The 9,366-nt window shown below is 39.7% G+C and overlaps 1 long non-coding RNA gene across 1 annotated transcript; it reads left to right on the forward strand.

Moving 5' to 3' along the window:
* Positions 1 to 1,213: 1,213 nt before the first annotated feature.
* Positions 1,214 to 3,423, forward strand: LOC120286638. Its single transcript, XR_005545291.1, has 2 exons — positions 1,214 to 1,736; positions 3,229 to 3,423. It is a non-coding gene; the product is annotated as an uncharacterized LOC120286638 (long non-coding RNA).
* Positions 3,424 to 9,366: the final 5,943 nt, after the last annotated feature.

Below are 9,366 nucleotides of genomic sequence, written 5' to 3' on the forward strand. Positions count from 1 at the left end.
TAGTGTTTTTTTTCTGAGTTGGCCACTCACAAGATAACTAGACTAGCTAGGTAGGCTATTAAGGACTTTAAGGTAAATAGACTTGAGAATTCGATCGGGAATTGACTTCTTGACCATGCTCATCTTTAGAGATCATTGCGGAACAATATAAAATCGACTTGAAATTAGAGATAGGTCGGTTCGACTGAGATGAATGACCGATCGTGGGTGACTCCACTAAATTGGAAAATTTTTGACCGGCACTAATTTGATTTTACTGTCGTTTTGGTACTCTGTGTCCGTATTTGAATCCTAGAGATTTTCACGACAATCGAGAGTCGCCAATGTGTTGAGTGGGTTCATTGTGGCTTGAAGAAAATCGACCACGGGTCTTTTGTCCCAAAAAGTTTTAAAAACTACTTGGTAGCCTAGGTCACACTAAAAGTGCATCGGAGTGAAATTAACCACCAATCTAAGTCTGATTTCAGAAATTGAAAGTCATGTCGTGTCATGAGTCATTCTAGGAACGTCGACTCACCTTTCAAGGAATTTCCGGCAAGTTCGGGAATTTTACGGAAAATCGTTGCGGACAATGCGGAGAACGAGCGAAAATTCAGATTGGTCAATTTGAAGAGACTTTTATCATCTAGTGTAAGTGAATCGATGAATGGAAGTTGTTTGGGCTTTTTCGATTTCAAATTGGACCTCAACCGAATTTATTTGTTCAGAAAATCGGATTCCGAGAAAAATGAAATAAAAACCAGTTTTGAAGGAAATTCGTGAGATGGAGAAATCGATTCATCCTGGTCTTTATTGAGACTTCAAATTGTGCAATTGGTAAATAATTGGACCCCAGGATGACCAATCGACGAAGTTGGTTGAAGTTGAGCAAATGGTGTTTATGTTTTGTTTAATTTTCTCTCCATTCTCCTTGGATCTACGCACTCATGCACGTACCCCTCTTCGGCCGACAACACCCATGCACATCTTCACTTTGAAAATTGCTTTGGTCTTCATTTCTTTAAATGTTGACCAATGGGACCCCCCTTCCTTCCTATCCATTTGCAGTCACATCTCCCCCTCTCTTTTATTATTTCTCCATGCTTCGCACGTTCCTCATTACTTCAGCTGACAATCTCTCTCTCTCACACGAAACCCCCCTACAGTCTTCAATTTCTTCTTTTCCTTTGACCGGTCTGCTCTTTTATCTTTTTTCACTTACTTCCCACGCCAGGGTAGCTGAACCCTACTCCCTCACGTCTTCTGCTTTCTTTAATTTGCTTGGACGGAAGCAAACCCGCAGAAGCAGCCCCACGATTCCTCTTCTCCTCTGCCATGCCGCACTCACGCATGCCTCATCCCCACCGAGAATTTTCTTCCCTGTAGCTCACCCACGTATTTCATTCGGTCAGCAAATCAGCAACTTCTTCTCATGGTTAACTCCAACAGCGACGAAAAGGAGTCCTCCGAGAGACCTCACGTCCCGCAAGCCCCGCAGCTGCAACTCAGCCCGGTTCCTGGTCGTTCCATCACTGCGGCCACTGAATCTAGTCAAACCGTGTCCATTCAGCCACTGATTTCATCCCTGCAGAACCGATTCATCAAGGTCAGAAGCTCGGGAGCAGAATACCCAACTCGAATAGCGAGCTTGTAGGCTGATTTCGGCCCCGATTTGGCCCCGCTTGGCAGTCCTGCTTTGAGGTTTATCGGCACTCGTCGCATGCTCATCAATTTGATCCGAGCGGATCTTTAATCAAGTGAGTTTTACTCACTAATGCATTATTAGTTTGCTAATTATACTTAAAGGTTGATTAGTGTTAATTAAGTGTAATTATGTGGTTAGATTGGAATTGATTAGCGATTATTAGTAAATTTCATTGGATATTTGTTGTTTGGTTAGTGTACTTAGATAGAGAATTGCTTATAGTATTTATTAGATGCTTCGTGGGATTTTCCCGACCCTTATCGGGTGTTAATTAGGCAATTCAGGCCTAAGTGAGATTTTTGATATTTAAATATTATTTTTCGGAATTAAATTAATTAATTATTTATTTTCTGAAAATTCAACTAGGATGGCTAGTGATTGGAATATTATGCTGATGACTATGGTGAAGTCCGTTTATTTAATTGAGCTTTATATTGTGCTAAATCGAATTTATTGTATTTATGTATTTAATTTTCGAAATTAATTATTTAATTATTTATTTTTCGAAAATTCAACTGGGATGGCCAGCGACCGAAATTTGGTGCTGATTGTCGTGGCGTAGTTCGTTTATTTAATTGAGCTTTATTTTGTGCTGAATTGAATTATTTGTGAAATTGAGAATTATTCTTTAATGGAATAATCTTTGATAAATAATTGGAAAACAACCGGGTGTCGGTTGACAGCACCAAAAGTGTTTTGGTGGACTACAGATAATTGTGGGATTTGTGGAAAGGAAATTATGGCTAAGGTCGACCGTGTGCCCACACATGGGTATTTTTATTAGGAAGGATAAAAATGGTGATTTGATTAAATGATTATTTTCGGCATACTATAAATGTATGGCTAGCAGCTTCTGGAGAGCATCGGGGGTATATTATATCGGCCTTCGGGCGATATGTCAGCTTTGGGTGAGCAGTATACCAGTATACTATATCGACCTACGGGCGATATGTCAGCTTTGGGTGAGCAGTATACTTTATTATCAGCTTTGGGTGAGCATATGGTATACTATATTGGCCTTCGAGCGATATGTCAGCTTTGGGTGAGCAGTATACCAATATACTATATCGACCTACAGGCGATATGTCAGCTTTGGGTGAGCGGTATACTTTATTATCAGCTTTGGGCGAGCTATACTATCTAATTGTCAGCTTTGGGTGAGCAGTCCTGATTTGATAGGACTTTATAGATAGTACGGAATGTGCCGACCAAGCATGGGTCGTGTTGACATGTGATCGATTAAGTCGATTGATCATTACTTGATTTGATGTTGTGAATTGATTGATTGAATGGAAATGACCGTGAGTGGTCTTGTTGGCGTGTAATCGACTAGATCGATTCGATCAATGCTTCGATCTGTAATGTGATTACTTAGGTGCCTATTTGATCTGTAGTAATATGCAGGTGGAATCTGAGGCCAAGGTAAGTCCTCTGACTCATGTTGTGCATAGACAGCCCTAAGGTGTATTAGTTTACTAATAAGGTTTTAGGGGGTAAAACTTGCTGAGACATAGTCTCATCCCGGTTTGAGGAAAACATTTCAGGACCCTGATGAAGAACCCGAGGATAAAGAACTCGAAGAGGTGTATCTGGAGGAGAACCCTGAGGATGATCTGGAGTAGGATCCTGATGACTTTTGCTGTAGAATCAATTTGAGTAGAAACCAATCGTTTTAGTATGGCTTGTATATGAATATAAGGGTGTTGGTTTTCAGGTTCAATTTCCTAGTCCTACTTGTATATCCCATTATTTTATTGTCTGGGGATTTTTATATCTGCTTCCGCATGTGCTGTCAAAATGAAAAGGGTCGGCGATACGTAATCCTGGGATATCGCATTTTAAAATTGACCAAAAGTAAGGGATGTGCGCGTGCCTGAGGATCGGGGCGTGACACTCAACCTCATCAAACTAACACATTGTTGCCCGCTCACCATCGTAAGCTCAAGCCGCCTGCACCATCCTTCGCCAACTGTCTACCTGAGAGTGTTCTTGGCCTATAGGTCCTAACACAAGATTATAATTCTAGCTCTTCCAAAGTGGTACCTCACTGATGGCTCACTGTCACCATATGCCTATCCCTTTCCACTATTGCAAACCACCTTTATCATCCTCACCTCAAGCTATCACCACCATCATCGAGCTCTCAAGCAAGGTGGCCATGAGCCTCAAAGCTCATTGTGTCGCAGCTGCTGTGTCGCCATTGCGTCGCCGTCGAAAAATCCATGAGTTAACTCCTAATACTTGATTAGGTAGTTAATTGCGTTTAGAGGTAGGTTTAGTTTAAGCTAATGGTGGTTAGTGATATTTAATGTTGGTTTAATACTGACCATGGTTTAGGATGTGTTAGATTAAGACTAATTGAGATTAGTCTTAATTAAAGATAATTGTTTAATTAATCACAATTATTTTAATTAACAATGATTAATTTTAATTAATTATAGTTATATTAATTAATGATGGTTAGTCTTAATTAATCACAATTAGCTTAATTAATAGTGATTAGTGCATGTTAATGATGGATTAGTCGTTAAGTAAAATTTTATGCTCATTTTTCTAGATGAGTTTGTGCATAATTCCAATTGTTTAAGCTTATGATGCCATGTTATCGATTGCTCAATGATAGGCTTTATTTACTATTTCAAAAGAAGGTTTGATGGGGAAAAAAATAGTAATTTTTGCGGTGTTTGGTTTGGATGTCAAGTTTTACGTGTTAAACAGGGCAATGGGGTTCTAAAGTGAAAGTGTGCAAAATTTGATGGATAAATTTTTAGTACGTGCCCACACACGAATATTTTACTAGAATTTTAAGTGTAAAAATTTGTCAAAGTTGATTATTTGGAACATGAACTCTTTTGTACTAGGCTAATTAACAGCAAAATATATTGGCTTGACTATTGGCATGCTAAAGTAATCATTTAATTGAACCCCTCACCCAATGAGAGTTTAGGGGCCATACCTGTGACATCCCAGATTTTCACTCATGTTTTCTACCGAATAAATCGGGTATTTCATTGATGCGCCTATAGAGCTGTTTTCAAAGTCGATCACTTTCGAGAGAACAAAATTATCTGGGGAAGTTATTAAGGACTTTAAGGCAAATAGACTTGAGAATTCGACCAAGAATCGGCTTCTCGACCGTGCTTATCTTTAGAGACCATTACGACACAGTTAAAAATAGAATTGAGATCAGAGATAGGTTGGTTCGACGGAGATGTGTGGCTGATTGTGGGTGACTCCACTAAATTTGAAAATTCTCGTCGACCGGCACTAGTTTGATTTCTCTGTCGTTTTGGTACCATGTGTCTGTATTTGAATCCTTGAGATTTCCACGACAATCGAGAGTTGTCAATGTGTCGAGTGGGTTCTTTATGGCTTGAAGAAAATCGACCACGAATCAATTGCACTAAAAATTTCTAAAAACTAATTGGTAGTCTAGATCACGGTAAAAACATGCCAAATGGAAATTAACTGTGAATTGAAGTCCAATTTCAGAAATTTTAGAAATTTCGACTCGCCTCGAAGATTTTTCTGCAATCCAAGACTTTTTTGAAAAAAGTCGGCATAGGACCGTTTTTGTTTGGAAAAGGCCGGGGATTAAATTTGGTCGCTAAATTGAGATGCAAGATGGATTCATGAGTAAGGAAAAATATCCATTAGAGCATTGAGACATCACTTGAACTTATTGAAACCAATTGATGTTGATTTAATAAGGAACAAGTGTCCAATTGGAGCCAAGATTATGAAAATTCGTAACTCCCCTTCCCCCTAGCCATTTTGGACCATTTGACATGTCCAAGAAGAAGCCTTGGTGGCCTAATGGAGGCCAAGGGAGTGTGCATGGTCTAGGATGAGTTTTGGGAGATATTTTTGTGGAAAATTAAGGCATAGGGCCCCTCCATCCCTCTCTCCCTCATCCCCTCCCTTGCTGCAGTCCAAGACCCTCTCTCTCCCTCCATTTGTCTTGTGTGAACACCAGATGAAGGGGAAAAAGTAGAGCAGCCAACCGAAGCAGCCGCACGCCTCATCGGAGCCGCTTGTCACCACCCGCACGCTCTGCTGTTCACACGAGTCGTTCACCCCTGCTCGCCTTCCACACCGGTTCAACAACTACCCCGTGGTTTGTGGAGGTCTATCGGAGCCCGTTCAACCCTCGTGAGTCCACATCTAGGCCTAGTTTGGCCTATTCCCTCTTTCATGAGCAATTCTCGCTTTGAATCAAGTTGTTTGGCTTCTGTTTCCAACAAGAACATATCATGTTTTTGTGGGTTTCCAGCAGCTTCCCAAGCCCATTTTGAGGTTTTTCGGGCCTCAAACCTTAGGCCCGTTTTGGAGAAAAATGTCCCTACGACGTTCCCAACGTTTTAATCCAAGCGGATTGTTAAACGGGTGAATTTAGCTCACTAATCCTTATTAGTATGCTAATGATGCTTAGGGATTGACTAAATTTAATTAAGTGCAATTTCTTAGGTGGTTATATTAGATTAAAATAATTAAATTAGGGATTTACCTATGCATGTTAGGCAAATGGTTAGTGCATTTAGCAAGTAGACAAGTCCTATTAATTATTGAATGAGTCTTGGTAATTTTCCGGGTTCGTCTTGGCTTCCAATTAGGCGTTACGAGCCTAAATTGGATTTATTGCTATTTAATAATTAAAATTTGAAATTAATTAATTAATTAATTTCCAGAAATTCATCCGAGATGGCTGGTGACCAGGATTTTATGCTAATTTTCATGGTGCTGTCAGTTTATTTATTCGAGCCTTAATTTGTGAGAAATTGATTTATTTGTGATTTTAGGATTTATTCCTAAATTAAATAATTTTGGTTATTAATTAAAAAATAACCGGACATCAGTTGATAATGCCAAAAATGTTTTGGTGGACTACAGAAAATGATTGGATTTATGGAAATGAAGAATATGATATTTTGGCTAAGGCCAATCATGTATCCACACGCGATATTTTATCGAGTATGATAAAATAGTGAGAAGAAATGTTGTGTGACATGGCTTGGTGACTAGATAGGTCGCCTTGGCGTATAGGTCACCTTAGCGTATAGGTCACCTTAGAGAATGCACGTGGCTCGGTAATTAGTACATCGCATTGGCATATATGTCACCTAGAGAATGCACAAGGCTCGGTGATTAGACAAGTCGCCTCGGAGAATGCACGTGACTCAGTGATTAAGTATATCGCCTTGGCGTATACGTTGCCTTAGAGAATGCATGTGGCTTGGTGACTAAGTATACTATCTTGGAGATTATATAGTATGGATTGAGATGACCGGGGGGATGGTCATGATGACATGTAATTGACTAAGTCGATTGATCGATGTATCGATCCGTGATATTATGATTGGGTGCCTATTGAATTGTACTGATTTGCAGGTGGAATCTGAGGTCAAGGTAAGTCCTCTGACTCATGCGTGCATAGGAAGCCCATATGACATATTGGTTTACTAATCAAGTCTTAGAGGGTAGAACTCGCTGGGACATTGTCTCAATGGTTATTGTATAATCATTTCAAGTTCTCAGATTGCAGCATCTCCACCTTCTCGTCCTCCTATGCATTTCGGTATACCCGAGGAAGTCACCGAGTTAGAAGTCCACTTTCCGATACACCCTCACCCAGAAGAACTAGAGTACGTTTTGGTTCAATCGACCATTTGGGTTGATGTAGGTAAGGACACCCTGAGGCCCCATGAGTATTAGTCGTGGTATCGTGAGTATCATGGTAGGCGAAGGGAGGGTCCCATGCCAGAAGGTGATGTGCCTATGTTCGTTCTGGAGGAAGCACTCGAGAAGGGGACGACTGATCATAAGGATGGGTTAGTGGTGGATACACAAGACCCTAAGCTCAAGAGTGATCACGACTCTCCAAAACCGTCAACAGTAGACTCTAGCTGGAGCATGCTAGAAGAAGAAGTTGATCCAGAGGAGGTGTACCTAGAAGAGAACCCAGAGGAGGAACCTGAGGAGGAGCCTGAGGTGAATTTTGAGGAAAAAGACCTCGAGGAGGATCCTGAGTATGACCCGGATGAGAACTGAGACCCCATCCTGTTTTTGCAAACGTTGAGTTTTGATCGGATATATAGTAAATCATACTTGTGAATAGTATTGTATTATACTATATAGTTTGCTTTGTGTAAAAATGCGGTTGTGGTTTTCAGATGTAAAAAATATAGCCATACTTTTTTATCCCATTATTTTATTGTCTGGGGATTTATTTAATGCTTCCGCATAAGTATTAAAATAAAAGGGTTGGCGATGCATCCTAGGACGTCACTATTAATCGACCAGGTGAGGGATGGGCACACGTTCAAGGATCAGGGCATGACAATACCCGATGTTTATCAAATGCCCAGTAGGTGTTCGGATGCCGCGTCACGATTGAGGTTAGACTGATGCTTTTTTATGGAATGCTATCTAGGGGGGTTCTAAACGATATCGTGCTCGATGGAGTAGGATGATGTTCATAGAGCAATAGCTTGGCCAAAATCTGCTAAGAATAGAAATTGAACTTGATCTTGCTCTATCACAGATTGCAACAAATGTTTGAGGCTTCCTGTAAACCTCGTGGCAAATCTAAAAAGGACATAGCAAAGTACTATAGCAATAGGTTAGGGAAATCACTGTTCACAATCACAGTTCATATCATCTAGAATAATTCCCGATTAGATTTTTCGAAACCTCTATTTGTTTTGGACCCATGGAGATTAGTAGGTTTGCCAATGAAAAGGTGGTAGAGGAGGGCAATAGCTTGATCAAAATTTGCTGAGAGTAGAAATTGAACTTGATTTTGCTCTGTCGCCAATTGTCACCAATGTTTGAGGCTTCTTGGAAAGACTATCGACTTGTGTGTTGGCTATGATCCAAAGGGTCGTAATAATTGGAACATGCATGTTTAACCGTGCACTTAATTATTGTGGATTGTGTTTTAATTATTGTTTATGTTTGTTGCATTGATATTATTATATGTGATGTACCCAATGCGAGGTAAGTTGTATATCGTGTACATTTAGGTTGCCTCCAAGACAAATTTGCGTTTTAGTCGAGACCTAGGCTATTAACTCGTTAAGATTTTTATTTCACGTTGTTGTTATTAAATATTTTCATATTTGTTGTATGGAGAACTGTCATGTGTAGTTTGGGGTCCCAATGGAACAAGACGCAGGCATACCTAGCATTTTTTTTGTTGGTCTCGTCGTTAGTGAAGTTTAGGTTAACTCTGACCCTATAGGTTTTTGAGATGGTTAGTAGGAAATGGCCATGAAAAGGCTTGTAATTATTAAACTTTCTAAGATTAACAGTTTATAAATGAAAGTGTTGTTTTTGGGAATGTTCGTTGTATTTTTACTATCCCTATTGTTCGTTGTTTGACTAGATATTATTTTTATTAAACACTTCCACTTGCGTTAAATCAAAAGATTAAAGACTGGGTTGGCGATAAGTCTTGAAACGTCGCAGTTTAATCGATCATTAAGGAATGCTCATGCCTTCACGGTTCAAGGCGTGACACTATATATATCTCTAAAATAAATATTTCAATTATTCAACTTCTAGTCCATGCAACACATGGGACTTCAACTAGTTTGATGATAAAGGTTTGTTGCCTCGTCATTTGACATTAGATTTTTGTGACTATGTTAATTCAGCACCTGCAGACTATTTTATATTTGTTT

The sequence above is a fragment of the Eucalyptus grandis genome, chromosome 8 (assembly GCF_016545825.1).
Source record: "Eucalyptus grandis isolate ANBG69807.140 chromosome 8, ASM1654582v1, whole genome shotgun sequence".
In the NCBI taxonomy this organism is placed as follows: Eukaryota; Viridiplantae; Streptophyta; class Magnoliopsida; order Myrtales; family Myrtaceae; genus Eucalyptus; species Eucalyptus grandis.